Source organism: Pseudophryne corroboree, chromosome 4 (genome assembly GCF_028390025.1).
Source record: "Pseudophryne corroboree isolate aPseCor3 chromosome 4, aPseCor3.hap2, whole genome shotgun sequence".
Lineage (NCBI taxonomy): Eukaryota > Metazoa > Chordata > Amphibia > Anura > Myobatrachidae > Pseudophryne > Pseudophryne corroboree.
In genome coordinates, this window is record NC_086447.1 from 802,146,083 (window position 1) to 802,163,155 (window position 17,073).

Genomic DNA, 17,073 nt, shown 5'->3' on the forward strand with positions numbered 1-17,073 from the left:
GGATCCTGAATTGCACAATCCCGACATATTCTCCCTCTGTGGGTGTCCACGACACCCATAGAGGGAGAATAAATTAGTGTACCGAGCGTAGCGAGGCACCGTGCCCGCAGCGTGGCGAGCGCAGCAAGCCCGCAATGGGCTGCGTTGCGCTCGCCCCCCTGTCGGGATTGTGCCGGTCGGGATCCCAATGTTGGTATTCTGACCGCCGGGCTACCGTCTGGCGGGATCTCGTACTGATCCCCTATGTCTGTCTGTCATTACTATCTAGTTTTGTTTTGTTTTATGTTATCACTGCTTCCAATTGTAAAGCGCAACGAAATATATATATATATATATATATATATATAATATATAAAAACATCCGAACAACATTTAAAAGAACAACCAATTATTCATAAATATGGTGGCCTATTTCTCATTAATAGCACCTCTGTGGCAATACGTAACTATTTTATATATGTATATGGGAGGAACTTTACGTGTATAATACTCATTTCTTTAAGAACAACATGATCCTGTACAAACGATACATCAATGATATTTTAATAATATGGAACGGCAGCCTGGAACTTTTTATGGAATTTTTTAACTTTTTAGAAAGTAACGATATGAATCTCTCATTCACCTACAATACAAACAAAATCTCCATAGAATACTTGGATCTAGTATTACAGGTGAAGGATCGTCAGTGGTGACTAAAAACTTAATTAAAGGAGTAGATAAAAACAGCTACCTTCACTACCAAAGCAGCCATTCAAAGACATGGAAAGACAAAATCCCATACTCTCAGTTCCATAGAATTAAGCGGAATTGTAGTAAGAAAGAGGACTGCGACGAACAGGTAGCCGTCTACAAAAAAAGATTTGAAGAAAAATCATATCCAAAACTGATTCTGGACAAGGCCATTACAAGAACAAACACCTTAAAGAGGGAGGACCTTTTAGAGTATAAAAAGAAGGAAGCCTTAAAGGAATCCACTGCATTCATCACTACTTTTAACCAACATGAGAACCATATCAAATCATTCAGGGAACACTGGAGAATATTACTCATGGATCCTATTTTGAAAGAAATCCTCCCAGAAAAACCACAGATAGTCTTCCGCAAATCCAAGAATCTTAAAGACCATCTTGCACCCAGCATGCAACGTGATACCACCAAGGAGAGTACCAATCAAACATTTTTGAAATGCGTGGGAGCATTTAAATGTGGACGATGTAATATCTGCAAGTTCCTGAATCCAAACAGAAAAACATTTCATGATTCAGGGGATATTCAAGAATTCAAGATAAAGGAATTTCTAAACTGTAACACCAGCTCCGTCATATACTTATTGGAATGCACGTGTAAGAAGAAGTACGTTGGGAAAACCAAGAGGCCGCTAAAATTGAGGATCCAAGAACACGTCAGAAATATCAAAAACAAGATTGATACTCACCTCATCTACAGACATTTTATCTTGGAACATAAATCAAACCCAGAAGACATGACATTTAATGCCATTGAACACGTACAGACCGGTGAAAGAGGCGGAGATTTGGCAAACAAATAATCTCAACGAGAAATGTATTGGATCTATCAGCTAAACACGATGCACCCCACAGGATTTAATGAGGGTTATGAAATCGCCCCATTTTTATGAAGGTTCCTCACTACAAGTATTCTCTTCATTTTACCTTTACTCATTCACCACACTGATCATGTATATATGCACCTAATTATTAATATGTAGCTCAAAAATAAAAAACGTCTGACATCAAAATGAGTATTTTGTTTAAAGCCAACAGATACAGTCATACCACACTGGCTCCACGCCCAAACCCGCCCGATCTTGGAAGCTAGGCAGTGTTGGGCTTTATTAGTACCAAGGGGGAGACCACCTGGGAAGCTAAAGTACTGTAAAAAAAAAAAATAGGCATTGAACATTGTCATGTCAGAACAGAGCTTACATATATGCACACACATGGCTACTTAGGTGAGTGGGTATACTGAAGCACAGACAGGTGTGTGTGTGTGTGTGTGTGTGTGTGTGTGTGTGTGTGTGTGTGTGTGTACATACATGTGTATGTATATATGTGTTTGTATGTGTATATATATATATATATGTATGTACACACAGCACTACGTATAGTATGTATTTTTCACTAAGCTCACCTTCTAATTATACTAATAAGCACTATATACTGAAATGTGCAACACCTGAAATTATTATATCAATAATAATTTTAATGTCCACATCAATCATGCACTATTTTTTATAAATATTATAAGTAAACAACATTTACTTTAATATTTAATATTCATCTTTATTCCCTGTTTTATTCACCCTCTTTTTTCTATATACTCTCTATATGCTGCTATTAACTATTTATAAAATTACCTATCGTTTAGAAATAAATATACTTCCCCATTGGATCACTAGCTCTATCATACAAAAAGAGAAAATATATAATATATAGTTTATTTTCATGCTCAATCCATAGTAAAAGTATTTCAGTAATGCATAAGGATGATCCTGTGTGAAACGATACTGACTGCACTTCATTTTATTGTTTTTCATGAAACCGAGCCTGTAAAACAAACAACTAAGCATCTATGTCTGCATATACAGACTCCGCTAAAATGGCCGCTCGCAGTCCACTAAACTTCCTAGATGACATGCCCATAAAGATAACCAGGAAGAAGCGTCATATGACGTCGCGGACGCGCGCACCGGAAGTGGGGCACGTTTACTGAACACTGAGGACGGAAGTGGGGCATACAGCTCTGAACACAGCCGTCCCTATGTACGCGAAACCGGAAGTGGGGCGTTCGCGCATGCGCACTCCGCAGCCACCGATACAGGAAGTGTGGCGGAAGTGCAAATAATTTATGAAATCTTCTGCTACACTGTTTTTAGGAACTATTTAAGCTCGTTTTTTTAAATAATTAATATATGATGCCTCTCCTTAATCTACTGAATCAGCTCCATCTTTGTTCTTTGTTATTTATAAAAATCATAGTCATTTTATACCTACACAATGTTAATTAACAGGAAGTGATGTCACAATTAGAAACCCTTTTACAGCAGGTATATGTCTGTCCTGCACACTTGGTCATTACCCCTTGATGAAGTCAGACTGACGAAACGCGTTGGGATTTCCTGTATGACCCTCTATTTTAAGTTAAGCGATTTTTTTACCTAATTACTAGTTCCATTTTTTATCCTTTTTATGTCTTAAGAAAGTTTTTATATATATATTGTTCGATACATATTTAACCCCTTTTTTTATTACTCACATATACCATTTTACCATTTTTATGATATATGTAGTTATGTGTTGAGAAATATTTTCTTTTTAAAAGTAGTGTTCTTATGTATTTTGACAAATAAATTGTTCATACTTTTTTACAAAAAATAGTTTTTACCATGTCCTTTATAAATCGCATTTTAGTCCTCTAAATTTTTTTTATATAAACACCATTTGGTCGCCAGTACCCTTACCTATCCGTACTCATCCTAACACTATACAGCATCTTACCAATGCTGAAATTCTAGGGGACGGCAGACGCCCTATTATTCATAAGGGAGTGTTTTTATGTACATGTGTTTTTATAAAATTCTCTAGGTGATTTTCCCCTCACAAGTGGCGCTATACTCCTATTATACATATCTAATACTGGTTCAAGTTGTTTAGCTGCCTGGTGTTGTGGTAAAAAAAACTGAAATATGTTCAGAATCAATGAACGCACTGATAAGAGAAATGATTGGTGCCAAAAAATATTTAGTGAAGACAAGTTGGCTGACATCCCATCCCCCTCCAGGGATTTAGATGATCTATTTTGGGACATGGAGAGACTTTTGGTAAAAGAAATTAAAACATGGTGGGATATAAAAGGTTTGGAACACTACATTTCAGTTAATAGGGTACCCAGAGGACTGAGACTTGTTAAACAACCTACCATTGGGACTGCAGACCCAGAGTTTATGGAAAAATGGGACTCTACCCTACATACTTGTTCGATGAATTTAATGAAGCTACTCATTACCGAGAGAAGGAAAAATGTATCTTCTATAGAGAAAGACATAAAGGATAAGGAAATTGAATTGGAACCTTACAAAACTAAAGAGGACTATAAAATTAATGAAAAGGTTCTCAATAAGAAAATAGAACGCATAGAGGAAGAGGTCATACGGGGCAAAGAAAAGAAGTTTCTTCGCAATAAGGATGACTATGAAAAAGGAAAAACAAAGAATTGGACCAGATTTAATAACATGAACAGATCTAATCATGGGAACTACGTATGGAAAACAGTACCACGGAGAGGCAAACCGAACAATAGAGGTGAATCATATCCTACACAAAAGATCAAAACGTATAACAGATTCTATACTTTACAAAGATTGAGATCTACAGACGAGAGAGATTTTTTATCCCCACGCCTAGGAGCCCGGCCAAAAAACACGTTCAGAGGTACGCTACAAGAAGAATCCGTACATGCGTCCCCACTAAAGAAGCGCCATGTAGAAGAAGAGAGAGAAGATCACAACATCAAAAGAAGAAACATACAATAATAGACCCAAAAGAAAAGGGGATATTCAACATTTCCAAGCATACACTGACGAATCACGAAACTTCATTATTAAGCAGAGGATTACCATTTGCACCCACAGAAAAACTTAATAAATTTGAGACTTTCATAGACTTGAATAAATTTGTTCGCAAGCTCACACTTAAAAGACATTTTGCACACAAGGAAGATGCTATCATCTCCAATTATGAAGAGATATCAAGATCGGGATTGAAACGTAAATCTAAGTACTACCCAGTGGAATCGAAAGGCAACCATATCAGCATATTCTACGATCTGGTAAAAAGAGACTTATGTGACACTGACCTCGCACCAGTGGTCACAAAAAATCTTACCAATAGAGAAAAAGAGGCATTAAAGAAATTACAAAAGAATTCGGACATAGTCATAAAACCTGCTGACAAAGGGGGGGGGACTGGTCATCCTGGATCGTGACAACTATGTGAAAGAAGCACACCGTCTCCTAGGAGACACTAATTCTTATGAACTATTACAGGACGACCCCAAGGATGTGTATATAGAGGAACTGAGACTACTCCTCACACAAGGACTGCGGAATGGAAGTATCATGAAAGAAGAATTCCAATTTTTAATGCAATCCAGTCCCATTACCCCCATCTTCTATTTTCTGCCAAAAATTCATAAAAACGTCAAATCCACCAGGGAGACCTATTGTCGCTGGAATAGATTCCTTAACATCTAAATTGTCAGAATATGTTGATGTTTTCCTAAATCCATATGTTAAGGAACTACCGTCATATCTTAAAGACACGACCATGGTACTGAATCTGATGAAATCCATAGAATGGAAAGATACCTATATATGGATCACAATAGATGTCCAAACTTTATATACGTGCATTGAGCATTCTAAAGGTATTAAGGCATGCAAGGACTTTCTAGATAAGGATCCCACTCTTACAGCGACCCAAAGAATTTTTTATCTGTGACGTTATGAATTGTATCTTAAGTCGAAACTATTTTACATTTTTAGAGAAATTTTATCTTCAACGCTGTGGGACTGCAATGGGCACGATTTTCGCACCAAGTTTTGCAAATCTTTTTATGGGCCAATGGGAGGAACTTTACGTGTATAATACTCATTTCTTTAAGAACAACATGATCCTGTACAAATGATACATCAATGATATTTTAATAATATGGAACGGCAGCCTGGAACTTTATGGAATTTTTTAACTTTTTAGAAAGTAACGATATGAATCTCTCATTCACCTACAATACAAACAAAATCTCCATAGAATACTTGGATCTAGTATTAACAGGTGAAGGATCGTCAGTGGTGACTAAAAACTTAATTAAAGGAGTAGATAAAAACAGCTACCTTCACTATCAAAACAGCCATTCAAAGACATGGAAAGACAATATCCCATACTCTCAGTTCCATAGAATTAAGCGGAACTGTAGTAAGAAAGAGGACTGCGACGAACAGGTAGCAGTCTACAAAAAAAGATTTGAAGAAAAATCATATCCAAAACTGATTCTGGACAAGGCCATTACAAGAACAAACACCTTAAAGAGGGAGGACCTTTTAGAGTATAAAAAGAAGGAAGCCTTAAAGGAATCCACTGCATTCATCACTACTATTAACCAACATGAGAACCATATCAAATAATCATTCAGGGAACACTGAAGAATATTACTCATGGATCCTATTTTGAAAGAAATCCTCCCAGAAAAACCACAGATAGTCTTCCGCAAATCCAAGAATCTTAAAGACCATCTTGCACCCAGCATGCAACGTGATACCACCAAGGAGAGTACCAATCAAACATTTTTGAAATGCGTGGGAGCATTTAAATGTGGACGATGTAATATCTGCAAGTTCCTGAATCCAAACAGAAAAACATTTCATGATTCAGGGGATATTCAAGAATTCAAGATAAAGGAATTTCTAAACTGTAACACCAGCTCCGTCATATACTTATTGCAATGCACGTGTAAGAAGAAGTACGTTGGGAAAACCAAGAGGCCGCTAAAATTGAGGATCCAAGAACACGTCAGGAATATCAAAAACAAGATTGATACTCGCCTCATCTACAGACATTTTATCTTGGAACATAAATCAAACCCAGAAGACATGACATTTAATGCCATTGAACACGTACAGACCGGTGAAAGAGGCGGAGATTTGGCAAACAAATAATCTCAATGAGAAATGTATTGGATCTATCAGCTAAACACGATGCACCCCACAGGATTTAATGAGGGTTATGAAATCGCCCCATTTTTATGAAGGTTCCTCACTACAAGTATTCTCTTCATTTTACCTTTACTCATTCACCACACTGATCATGTATATATGCACCTAATTATTAATATGTAGCTCAAAAATAAAAAAAGTCTGACATCAAAATGAGTATTTTATTTAAAGCCAACAGATACAGTCATACCACACTGGCTCCACGCCCAAACCCGCCCGATCTTGGAAGCTAAGCAGTGTTGGGCTTTATTAGTACCAAGGGGGAGACCACCTGGAAAGCTAAAGTACTGTAAAAAAAAAAAATAGGCATTGAACATTGTCATGTCAGAACAGAGCTTACATATATGCACACACATGGCTACTTAGGTGAGTGGGTATACTGAAGCACAGACAGGTGTGTGTGTGGGTACATACATGTGTATGTATATGTTTGTATGTGTATATATATATATATATGTATGTACACACAGCACTACGTATAGTATGTATTTTTCACTAAGCTACGGGAAGTCACTGGAGTCACACTGGAAGAGGGTGAGTCAGTGAAATTATTTTATTCCAAGGGAGTGCAATGGTGCAGCATGACAATTTTATTTACTGTGGGGCTGGCCATGATTATGTATATTTTATTTGATTCTTGTGGTGTGTAGGGGTGGCTGGGACAGGGTTCGACTGGTGGCCATGAAAGTTATTTTATTCCTGTGAGGGTCTGGAGTCAGTGTGGGCCATGAATGTTAATTTATTCCTGTGGGCACTGTTGGGGCCTGGCTGAGACCATGAAATTTTTTTTTTTTTCCTGTGGACCTTTGTTGGGCCATGAATTTTTTTATTTTATTTTTTAATACCTGTGGTGTTGGAGCCCCAGTCTGAGCCCTAACACCACAGGAATCTATATCCTTTAGAATGTAAGCTCTCACTAGCAGGGCCCTCAACCCTCATGTGCATATCCTTCTCTTACTTAAACCATCTTCGATGGCACCAAATCATGCAGGTTTTCTGCCACCTGATACTTATTTCAGTGTAGTCTGCTGCTGTAGCTATGTTATATACCCTGTACTTGTCCTATACTGTCATCAACTGTAAATTGCTGTTTTCCTGTTTTTATTATTTATGTACTCTGTAATTGGGCGCTGCAGAACCCTTGTGGCGCCATATAAATAAAGGCTAATAATAAAATAATAATAGCCTTTAATACTTGCTGCTGTGCTCAGTGTCTGATTTAGATATTTGATAGTCTGGCTCCGATCAAGGGCCCTCATTCCGAGTTGATCGCTCAGTTTTTCGGTCGCACTACATATTCGCAAAGTTGCGTTAGTGTAGTAAATTTGCGAACATCCGCCCCCAACGTATTTTTGCACATTCGTACGCAGTATTACACAAAGTGGGCGTACGCCAAATGACATCGCAGTAATGCGAAACCATCGCAGCATTGCGAAGCCTTCGCAAAAACACATATTTCATCGTAAAAATACTAAGTTTTAGTAGATTTACTCATTTTTCCTTAAAATTGCACACTTTTAAGGTAAAACGCAAAATGAAAGTTTTTTTTGCCATTAAGTGAAATTACCCCTTTCATTTTAAAGTACACAAGCCCTTGTCAATTACGAATCCAATTAGTGTAATGATTGATAATGTTCCTAAACAATTAAGTCAGGCCAAAAAACCAGATTAACACTTTGTTGCCATAATTGCCCATCAACATGTAAAAGTGTTTTTTAAAAAAACTATTATATTTAATAAATTTGTTTATCTTTTTTAAAAGATGTTGTTTGTGAATGAAGGTGTTTACATGTTTATTAACACAATAATCTCCTAACTGATTTTTTATTTGTAAACTTACGTTACATGTGAGTAATGTTTAATTGAAACTATTTCTGCCTGCCATTCTGCTGATCCTTTTTTGCATTAATAAGCACAACACCCGGTTAACTTGAATCATAATTTTTTTATTTTTTATATTTGTTAAAACATTAAAATTTTTGGCAAAAAAACAAAATCATGAACATTTTTCTAAAGCATCCAGACAACTTAAAACACCATGCAGGTGTTGTCGCATTCTGGCAATAATGCCTCCAAAACTTGTTGGATCTCCAATTGCAACATCTGAAATTAAGAAGCAACAGAAACATTAATAACTGAATTACATTACTTATTATCCAAGAAAGGCACAAAGCACACTTAAATGCAGGCATGTCAAAACTGGTGGCCTCCAGCTGTTGTGAAACTACATCTACCAGCATGCCTTTTCCCAGTTTTGTGGTCAGAGAATGCAAAATCTGTGTCAGGGCATGCTGGGATGTGTATTTTTTCTCCAGCATGAGGGCCGCAGTTTGGACAGGCCTGCTTTAATGCCTAAGTGACTACATCATGGCTGCTTTAAGGCTAAATCAGTAGCATAATACACAATCCTGCTCAGCAAAGTTTTTTATTTAAACTAGAAAGTGAACCACACCATGTTGTCCATTTTCTACTACGGGAGTTCAATTTAAGATGGGAAGTAGACCATAGCAAACAAACAAATTAAACATGTTATCTTGTAAAAGTGGGCATAACAATTTAATTTCTAATCTTATTGGTTGCTATGGTCAACATCCCATGTTAAAGATAACTACCATCTTAGTAAATGTAACACCATGTTGCCATTCATTCACATCTGGACTGAAGAGAATTAAATTTAAGGAGGTTTGGTCCTGCATGATCACACTGCATATCAACATCTTCAGAAGGACTACATATCCTAGCATGCCCACAATCCATGTAAATCCAGTTTCCGAAATAAGGTAAAACCGGTTTAATTTTTACAAATTAGCATTTTGTGAGTGTAACTTTAACACCACAAATCATTGTGTTGTTCTGCTTGCTAACAAAGTGAAGCATGTGTTTTGAAAGTGCAAACATTATGAATAGAGAGGCACAAGTGTTAAAGACTAACAACATACTAAACTGCACTCAGCTATAAATGTTTTTGTGATAAATAAACACATATTAAACTATGTAGTCCTGGCAACCCTGTCAAACTAATTAGTGTCGACCTAGAGTGGACACACAACACATTGCACACATAAACACTACATATAATGATACTCTAAAAAATATCAATGCAACATGAACACCATCAATAATTAATGAAAATGTGTACCTTGCTAGCTGATTTAAAACAGTACAACAGTGCATGTTTGTACATTGTAAGTGTCAGTAGGTCATATTTTGAACTGAAATGTAAAAACACTTACTTTCCTCAGCAACATTAGGGTCACCACTGACCCCATCAGGGGCTTCTTCTGCCCATTCTGTGGGTGGTGAAGGCAGCTGGATGGGGGAAGGAGGAGGGATTGGTGAAGGAGGAGGGATGGGGGAAGGAGGCTGGATGGGTGAAGGAGGAGGGTTTGGGGAAGGAGGAGAGATGGGGTAAGGAGGAGGGTTTGGGTATCTAATTTCTGAGGGTGGGTCTGATTGAGAGGGCGAGGGGGGCGGAGAGAATGTTAGGCCAATAGAGGGTGAGGGGGGCTGAGAAGGGGAGTTGGAAGTAGAAGGAGAAGGGGACTGGGAAGGAGGAGAAGGGGTCACAGAAAGAGAAGGAGAGGTGGGCTGAGAAGGGGAGTGGAAAGGGGAGTGGGCCTGGGAAGCTGAGGGGGCCTGGGAAGCTGAGGGGGACTGGGAAGCTGAGGGGGATTGGGAAGGTGGAGGGGGAGTGAGAAGGGGAGGGGGACTGGGAAGTGGAGGGGGAGTGAGAAGGGGAAGGGGGCTGAGAAGCTGCCTGATGTGGGCTCACTGGATGTCTTTGCCGTTGTGGTCGTCAGATAATGATATTTGTTGGTAAATTTTATTTGCATGTTAAATTACATACTAAACATTTGTAAATTACACTGTTCTGTTCCATGTAAAAAACACATATTTTTTTTTTAACAACACATTTTAAAATCCTCTTCATGTTGGCCCCAGCAACCAAAATGTTTCAAAAAAATTATTTGGACGCTCATTCCTTAATCTATTCCATTGAGTCATATTGATTGGTCTAGGCAACATCACCAGATCACTATTCAAGCCACCTTATTATATAGACACCACTGATCAAGTTTTTAAGTACAGTTTCCTGCCTGGGTATTAATTCTGTACAACATGCACTTGTTTGGTAACACTTTGACACAGTCAGTACTGTTTGCCCTAACCACACACACTGTCCTATTTTTATAAATTGTTCACTCAGTGTTGCTATTAGCCTACCACTTAGTGTAAATTTGCAAATTTTATGCTAATAATCTTATGTAATGTAACTTACTGCGTGCATGCATTTCCCTGATTTGCTGGCGGATCTCCGCCAACAGTTCTGGAGTCCTCCTGCGGAGATCACTCCATCTCCTCTCCAGCTGGATGATTGTCCGCCTGCTGCGGACGCGAGACCGCAGTAGGTGGCGGACCTCCGCGTAGGCCTCGCGCTTAACCCGATTTGGGATGAAGCGCCCAACGCGGCCTACGCGGCGGTCCATCACCGCAACCAGGACGCGGAGCTCCCGCCTGGTGAAAGGTGCCGCACGCATCATGGCAATGGCGTTTTCCTTATTTGGGCATATATTTATAGTGTCTGTTAGCATGTGATTGGTCCAAAATCTATGCTGTCATTTCTAATAACTTTATTGATCTTTGCAATGCTGGGAAGAGCAGAGTGTTAAATCGCACGAGCCGAAATACGCAGTCGCAGAAGGAATAAAAAAAAAAAATTAAAAAACCCCAACACAGACACAGACACACACACAGTTTTGTTTAAATTTCGAAACATATCTGTGTACTCACCACAGTTTGTGTGATCATTCAGCTGGACAGTCACAAAGTGGTCAACATTCATTTTAATTTGTTTGTGTGTTTGTTTCAAAAAACATGTTTTTAGGAAACAAAACAAATAAGGACACTATTTAGCAACATAACATTATTATATTTGCAAATAACACATTGTAAGCTTAACCTGTTTACGGATATTTTTTATCAAAAATATTACAGATTCCCACACACCAAAATAATTACACAATGACCTTACAATAGCTTTAAAAAATTCAAAATTACAAAATGAACATAAGCATACTGTGTTTTTTTTGTTAGAATAAAAAAAAAACTATACCTGAAATATTCTGCAACAATGCTTGCCCTGACTTGGCTCCCCCTCCGTGTAACACTCCCCCCACCGAAGTGTCGGACAACCCCTGGCTCCTCATCAGGCAATTCCTCTGTCTGAGGAAGCTCTACGCTACTCCTTACCGCGATGTTGTGTAGTATAGCGCACAGGACCACTAGTTTACTTGCCATCTCCGGCGAATACATGATGTCGCCACCAGTGCGGTGGAGCACACGAAACCGGCCTTTAAGGACCCCAATTGTGCGCTCCACCAGCTGCTTAGTGGCAGTAAGCGCGGAGTTAAATGCCGTCTGTGGTCCTGGCCTGGGATTAGGGTAAGGAGTCATGAGCCAGGGGGTGCAAGGATATCCACGGTCTCCTGTTTGATGAGAATAAATAATTAGAAAGAGTATTTTTTGTAAAAATTAGTAATTTTAGGCAAAAAATAGTGGGCCAACTCACCCAATAACCACATGTCTGCTCGTTGACTTGATCTTAATCTGTGCCATATCCCTGATTGTCTAATGACATACGCATCATGGGAGTTTCCGGGAAACTTTGCATTCAGGGAAAGGATCTGGAGGGATGGCCCACAAACAACCATTACATTCAGAGAATGAAACAGTTTCCTGTTTCTAAAAATTTCTTCATTATGTCTTGGTGGCTGAATAGCTACATGTGTGCCATCCACAACCCCAATAACATGTGGGAAGCGACTACCACCTTCCTCAAATTGCCGCTTCACCACATCTAGGGCACCAACATCCAAAGGCATAGCAATAAATTGCTTCACACGCTTTAGGAAAGCCTGGCAGACACTTCGCAGGACCTTACTGAACTGGCCCTGTGACATGCCAGCCAGGTCTCCAACCACATGCTGATAAGAGCCTGTAGCCAAAAAATGTAACACAGCAAGGAATTGTGTCAATGGTGGTATTGCTGTAGGATACCGAATTGAAGACTCCAGATCACTCTCTATTATGGAGAGAGTGTCTAGGATTAGATGTGGTGGCAGCCTGTATCTACGCACAACAACATCATCTGGCATCCCAAAAAGTAGGACACGGGGTTGGAAAATTGGTGGCCTAGCACGCCTCCGTTGCCTTGGTTGATGAGGAGCAGGTTGTGGTTGTGGGGCTGGCGGTTGGGGTGGGAGTGCTGCCGTGGGTTGGGGAGGTAGGGCTTCTGCTGCGATAAACACTGACATCACACACTTAAAAAAAATATAACAGATATGTTGAATAAGACAAAAGCAAAGCTCAAAAAATATACAAAAAAAACATTTTTAAAAAAAGGGGGTGTCAACTTACTGCAGGAGCATAAGACATATTTTCTGTGTTCAATTCAGGATCAAAATGAAAATGATACCAAAAAGGAAAAAAACAAATTAAAAGTTTGAAACCTACATATTTTAAAATAATTTTAATATAAAAAATAAAAAAAACAATACTCAGAGCATCAAACACATCACAAACACCTACAAAAAATTTAAGCAAAATAGGCTAAAAATAAATAACAAAACAACAACCAAAGTTATCCCTTTAGTAGCTAGTACAGGCAAGAACAGCACTACTTTGCACAACAATCCTTGAAATAAATTTAACATTTATTATCAAGATGGCAGACAAACATAAGCAAAACACTTTGAACAAACACAAACAGGCACCAACACAGGCCAAGGGCACTTACCTGCTCCAAAGAAAACAACAGGCAAATTCGAGTTATAGATCACACTCCTTGAAATCAACAAAAAGGGGTTACTTCACCCAAAAAAAGACACCTACAAGAGAACAAAAATTACAGTAAAAACAACATAGAGACCATTCACACAAACAGGCACCAACACAGGCCAAGGGCACTTACCTGCTCCAAAGAAAACAACAGGCAAATTCGAGTTATAGATCACACTCCTTGAAATCAACAAAAAGGGGTTACTTCACCCAAAAAAAGACACCTACAAGAGAACAAAAATTACAGTAAAAACAACATAGAGACCATTCACACAAACAGGCACCAACACAGGCCAAGGGCACTTACCTGCTCCAAAGAAAACAACAGGCAAATTCGAGTTATAGATCACACTCCTTGAAATCAACAAAAAGGGGTTACTTCACCCAAAAAAAGACACCTACAAGAGAACAAAAATTACAGTAAAAACAACATAGAGACCATTCACACAAACAGGCACCAACACAGGCCAAGGGCACTTACCTGCTCCAAAGAAAACAACAGGCAAATTCGAGTTATAGATCACACTCCTTGAAATCAACAAAAAGGGGTTACTTCACCCAAAAAAAGACACCTACAAGAGAACAAAAATTACAGTAAAAACAACATAGAGACCATTCACACAAACAGGCACCAACACAGGCCAAGGGCACTTACCTGCTCCAAAGAAAACAACAGGCAAATTCGAGTTATAGATCACACTCCTTGAAATCAACAAAAAGGGGTTACTTCACCCAAAAAAAGACACCTACAAGAGAACAAAAATTACAGTAAAAACAACATAGAGACCATTCACACAAACAGGCACCAACACAGGCCAAGGGCACTTACCTGCTCCAAAGAAAACAACAGGCAAATTCGAGTTATAGATCACACTCCTTGAAATCAACAAAAAGGGGTTACTTCACCCAAAAAAAGACACCTACAAGAGAACAAAAATTACAGTAAAAACAACATAGAGACCATTCACACAAACAGGCACCAACACAGGCCAAGGGCACTTACCTGCTCCAAAGAAAACAACAGGCAAATTCGAGTTATAGATCACACTCCTTGAAATCAACAAAAAGGGGTTACTTCACCCAAAAAAAGACACCTACAAGAGAACAAAAATTACAGTAAAAACAACATAGAGACCATTCACACAAACAGGCACCAACACAGGCCAAGGGCACTTACCTGCACCAAAGAAAACAACAGGCAAATTCGAGTTATAGATCACACTCCTTGAAATCAACAAAAAGGGGTTACTTCACCCAAAAAAAAAAACCTACAAGAGAACAAAAATTACAGTAAAAACAACATAGTTACATTAGTCCACAAAACTGCAACACTGAAGCACAGGTTTAGTGTAAAAAATGGACAAACCAAATATATATGTGATAAAAAGAATTACAAATAATCCTCAAAAATATAATTTAAAAAAAAAATTAGGAACAAGACGAATGCACGAATACTCACAAACGGATTTTTGCAAAAATAATGCTATGCCGTCTATATTCTAAACGCGAACAAACGGACAAATGTATGCTTGACAATTACTCACTCTGAAAAGCACAATAGCACCTTCACGCACAGCCCAACAAACTCCAAACTGACAAATACAAACTCCAAACTACCAACACTCACAGCGTGCAAAGTAGGCCCTTAAATAAGCAGTGCAATCATTACCAAGATTAACACTGTACACCTGTGTGAATGAACGCCCCGCACGTAGGTATAAATAAGCACACACCTCGGCGTACACACGTCATCGCAAACATGGCTTCTCGTGAGGAAATAGCAGCAGAGATGGCCCGCATTGCAGAGCAGCAGATGGCATTGGCGAAAAAACGCCTAGAGTGCCAGAAGCGGATGTTGGAATACGCCTCTGCGGATTGTGAAGAGGCAGGACCTAGTACTCTGCAAATGACTGCTTCTGAGCCACAACAATTGAGTGGGGATACCCTGCCACACACACATACTGGACAAACTGAGGAGGAATCAGCATTAGCCACACAAACACAACAGACAGAAGCTGCTAGTGAGGAGGAAGATGGTGAGGAGCAGCAGGAAGAAACCTCACAGGCTACCTCCAGACGTAAGAAAAGACAGCCAGCATTCACTAAGAGGGAGTTGCGTGTCTTGGTCACGCAGGCCATGTCCAAAGTACATAGAGGCCCCAAAAACATGGGTGCTGCTACAAAAGATCGCATCTGGAGGGACATCACACATTCTGTGAATGAAGTTGGCTCTGTCGTCAGAACATCGCAGGAAGTTAGACGACGGTAAGTGCATCTTGCCAGTCCTTTTTCTGTGCTAAGTTGTCTTAAAAATGTAGTGACATGTGATGTTATGTATAGCAAACAGAAGCCGAACATGTGTCCTAGATATTTACATACACAAATAATAATACTCTACTTTGCCCCTCTTTCACAATACATATGTAGGTGGGCCGACTTCAAATCCCGCCTGAAGGCAAAGAGGTCTGCGGAGTGGAATGCCTCAAGGGCTACAGGGGGAGGACCATCTGTCGCTGTGGAGTATACAGACTTGGAGGAGATGGCGATGGCCTGTGTCAGTTATGAGGAGGCACAAGGGGTGTCTAATATGGACACGGACCTGCCTGAGATCCTGACGGGACATGACTTGCCAGGTAAGTTTACACATGTATTTGTCTGCAATTTAAACAGTATTTATAAAATTAAATCTAATTTTTTATTGTACTCTTTTCCCACACATTCTTCTATTTGCTTGCCACAAAACACAGCACAGGGGGATGATCAATTTGAGTCACAGGAGGGTTATGTGGCTGAGGCTGAGGTGGAGGGACCTAGTGGGTCTGCCAGTGTGGGGCCACAAATCCCACCTCTGCAGGTTCCTACTGGCCCCCCCACCCAACCCTCTGCTATCCCGGAGATCCTGCTTGAAATCGCTAGGTATGGTGAGAGCCTAAATGCGTTTCAAGACGGGATCCTCCGGGAGGTAAGCCAGATAGCTGTCCGGCTCACTGAGCACCGAACCAGTGTTGAGCAAGGTGTTGCTCAACTCTGCCAAGGTCTGGCAGAGATCAGGCAGGGCCAAGAACAACTTGCCTCCTCATTCCAAAGCCTTGCAAATAACATCTTGCAAGGGCTCCAGGCCATCGCTGTCTCCCTTGCCCACAGTGGCAGAGAGCCACCCACATCGGCTCCCTCCCCTGCCCCTGCCCAGGAAGAACAGCCCACTGGGCAGGCCCAACGAAGGTCGCTCCGCAGACCAAGCCAAGAAGAACAGCCTCAGGCGGGGAGAAAAAAAAGAAAGTGATGTCTCTCCAGATGGCCAGCACCCATGTTTTTCATGTTGCCTCTATGTTATTTTGGAGTTGGCTTGTGTGGCCAGAATGGATAACTCCCTCTTAGTGAAATGTATTATTTATGTTCGGAGGTATTGTAGCCTGTGAGTTTTTGGGTATAAACACCAGAGC

General features: G+C 39.8%; 2 pseudogenes; both read left to right on the forward strand.

The window, feature by feature from the left end:
• The first annotated feature begins 1,785 nt into the window (after positions 1–1,785).
• On the forward strand, positions 1,786–1,905 carry LOC134912826 (5S ribosomal RNA; annotated as a pseudogene).
• A 5,064-nt stretch (positions 1,906–6,969) lies between these two features.
• Positions 6,970–7,089, forward strand: LOC134912694 (5S ribosomal RNA; annotated as a pseudogene).
• Positions 7,090–17,073: the final 9,984 nt, after the last annotated feature.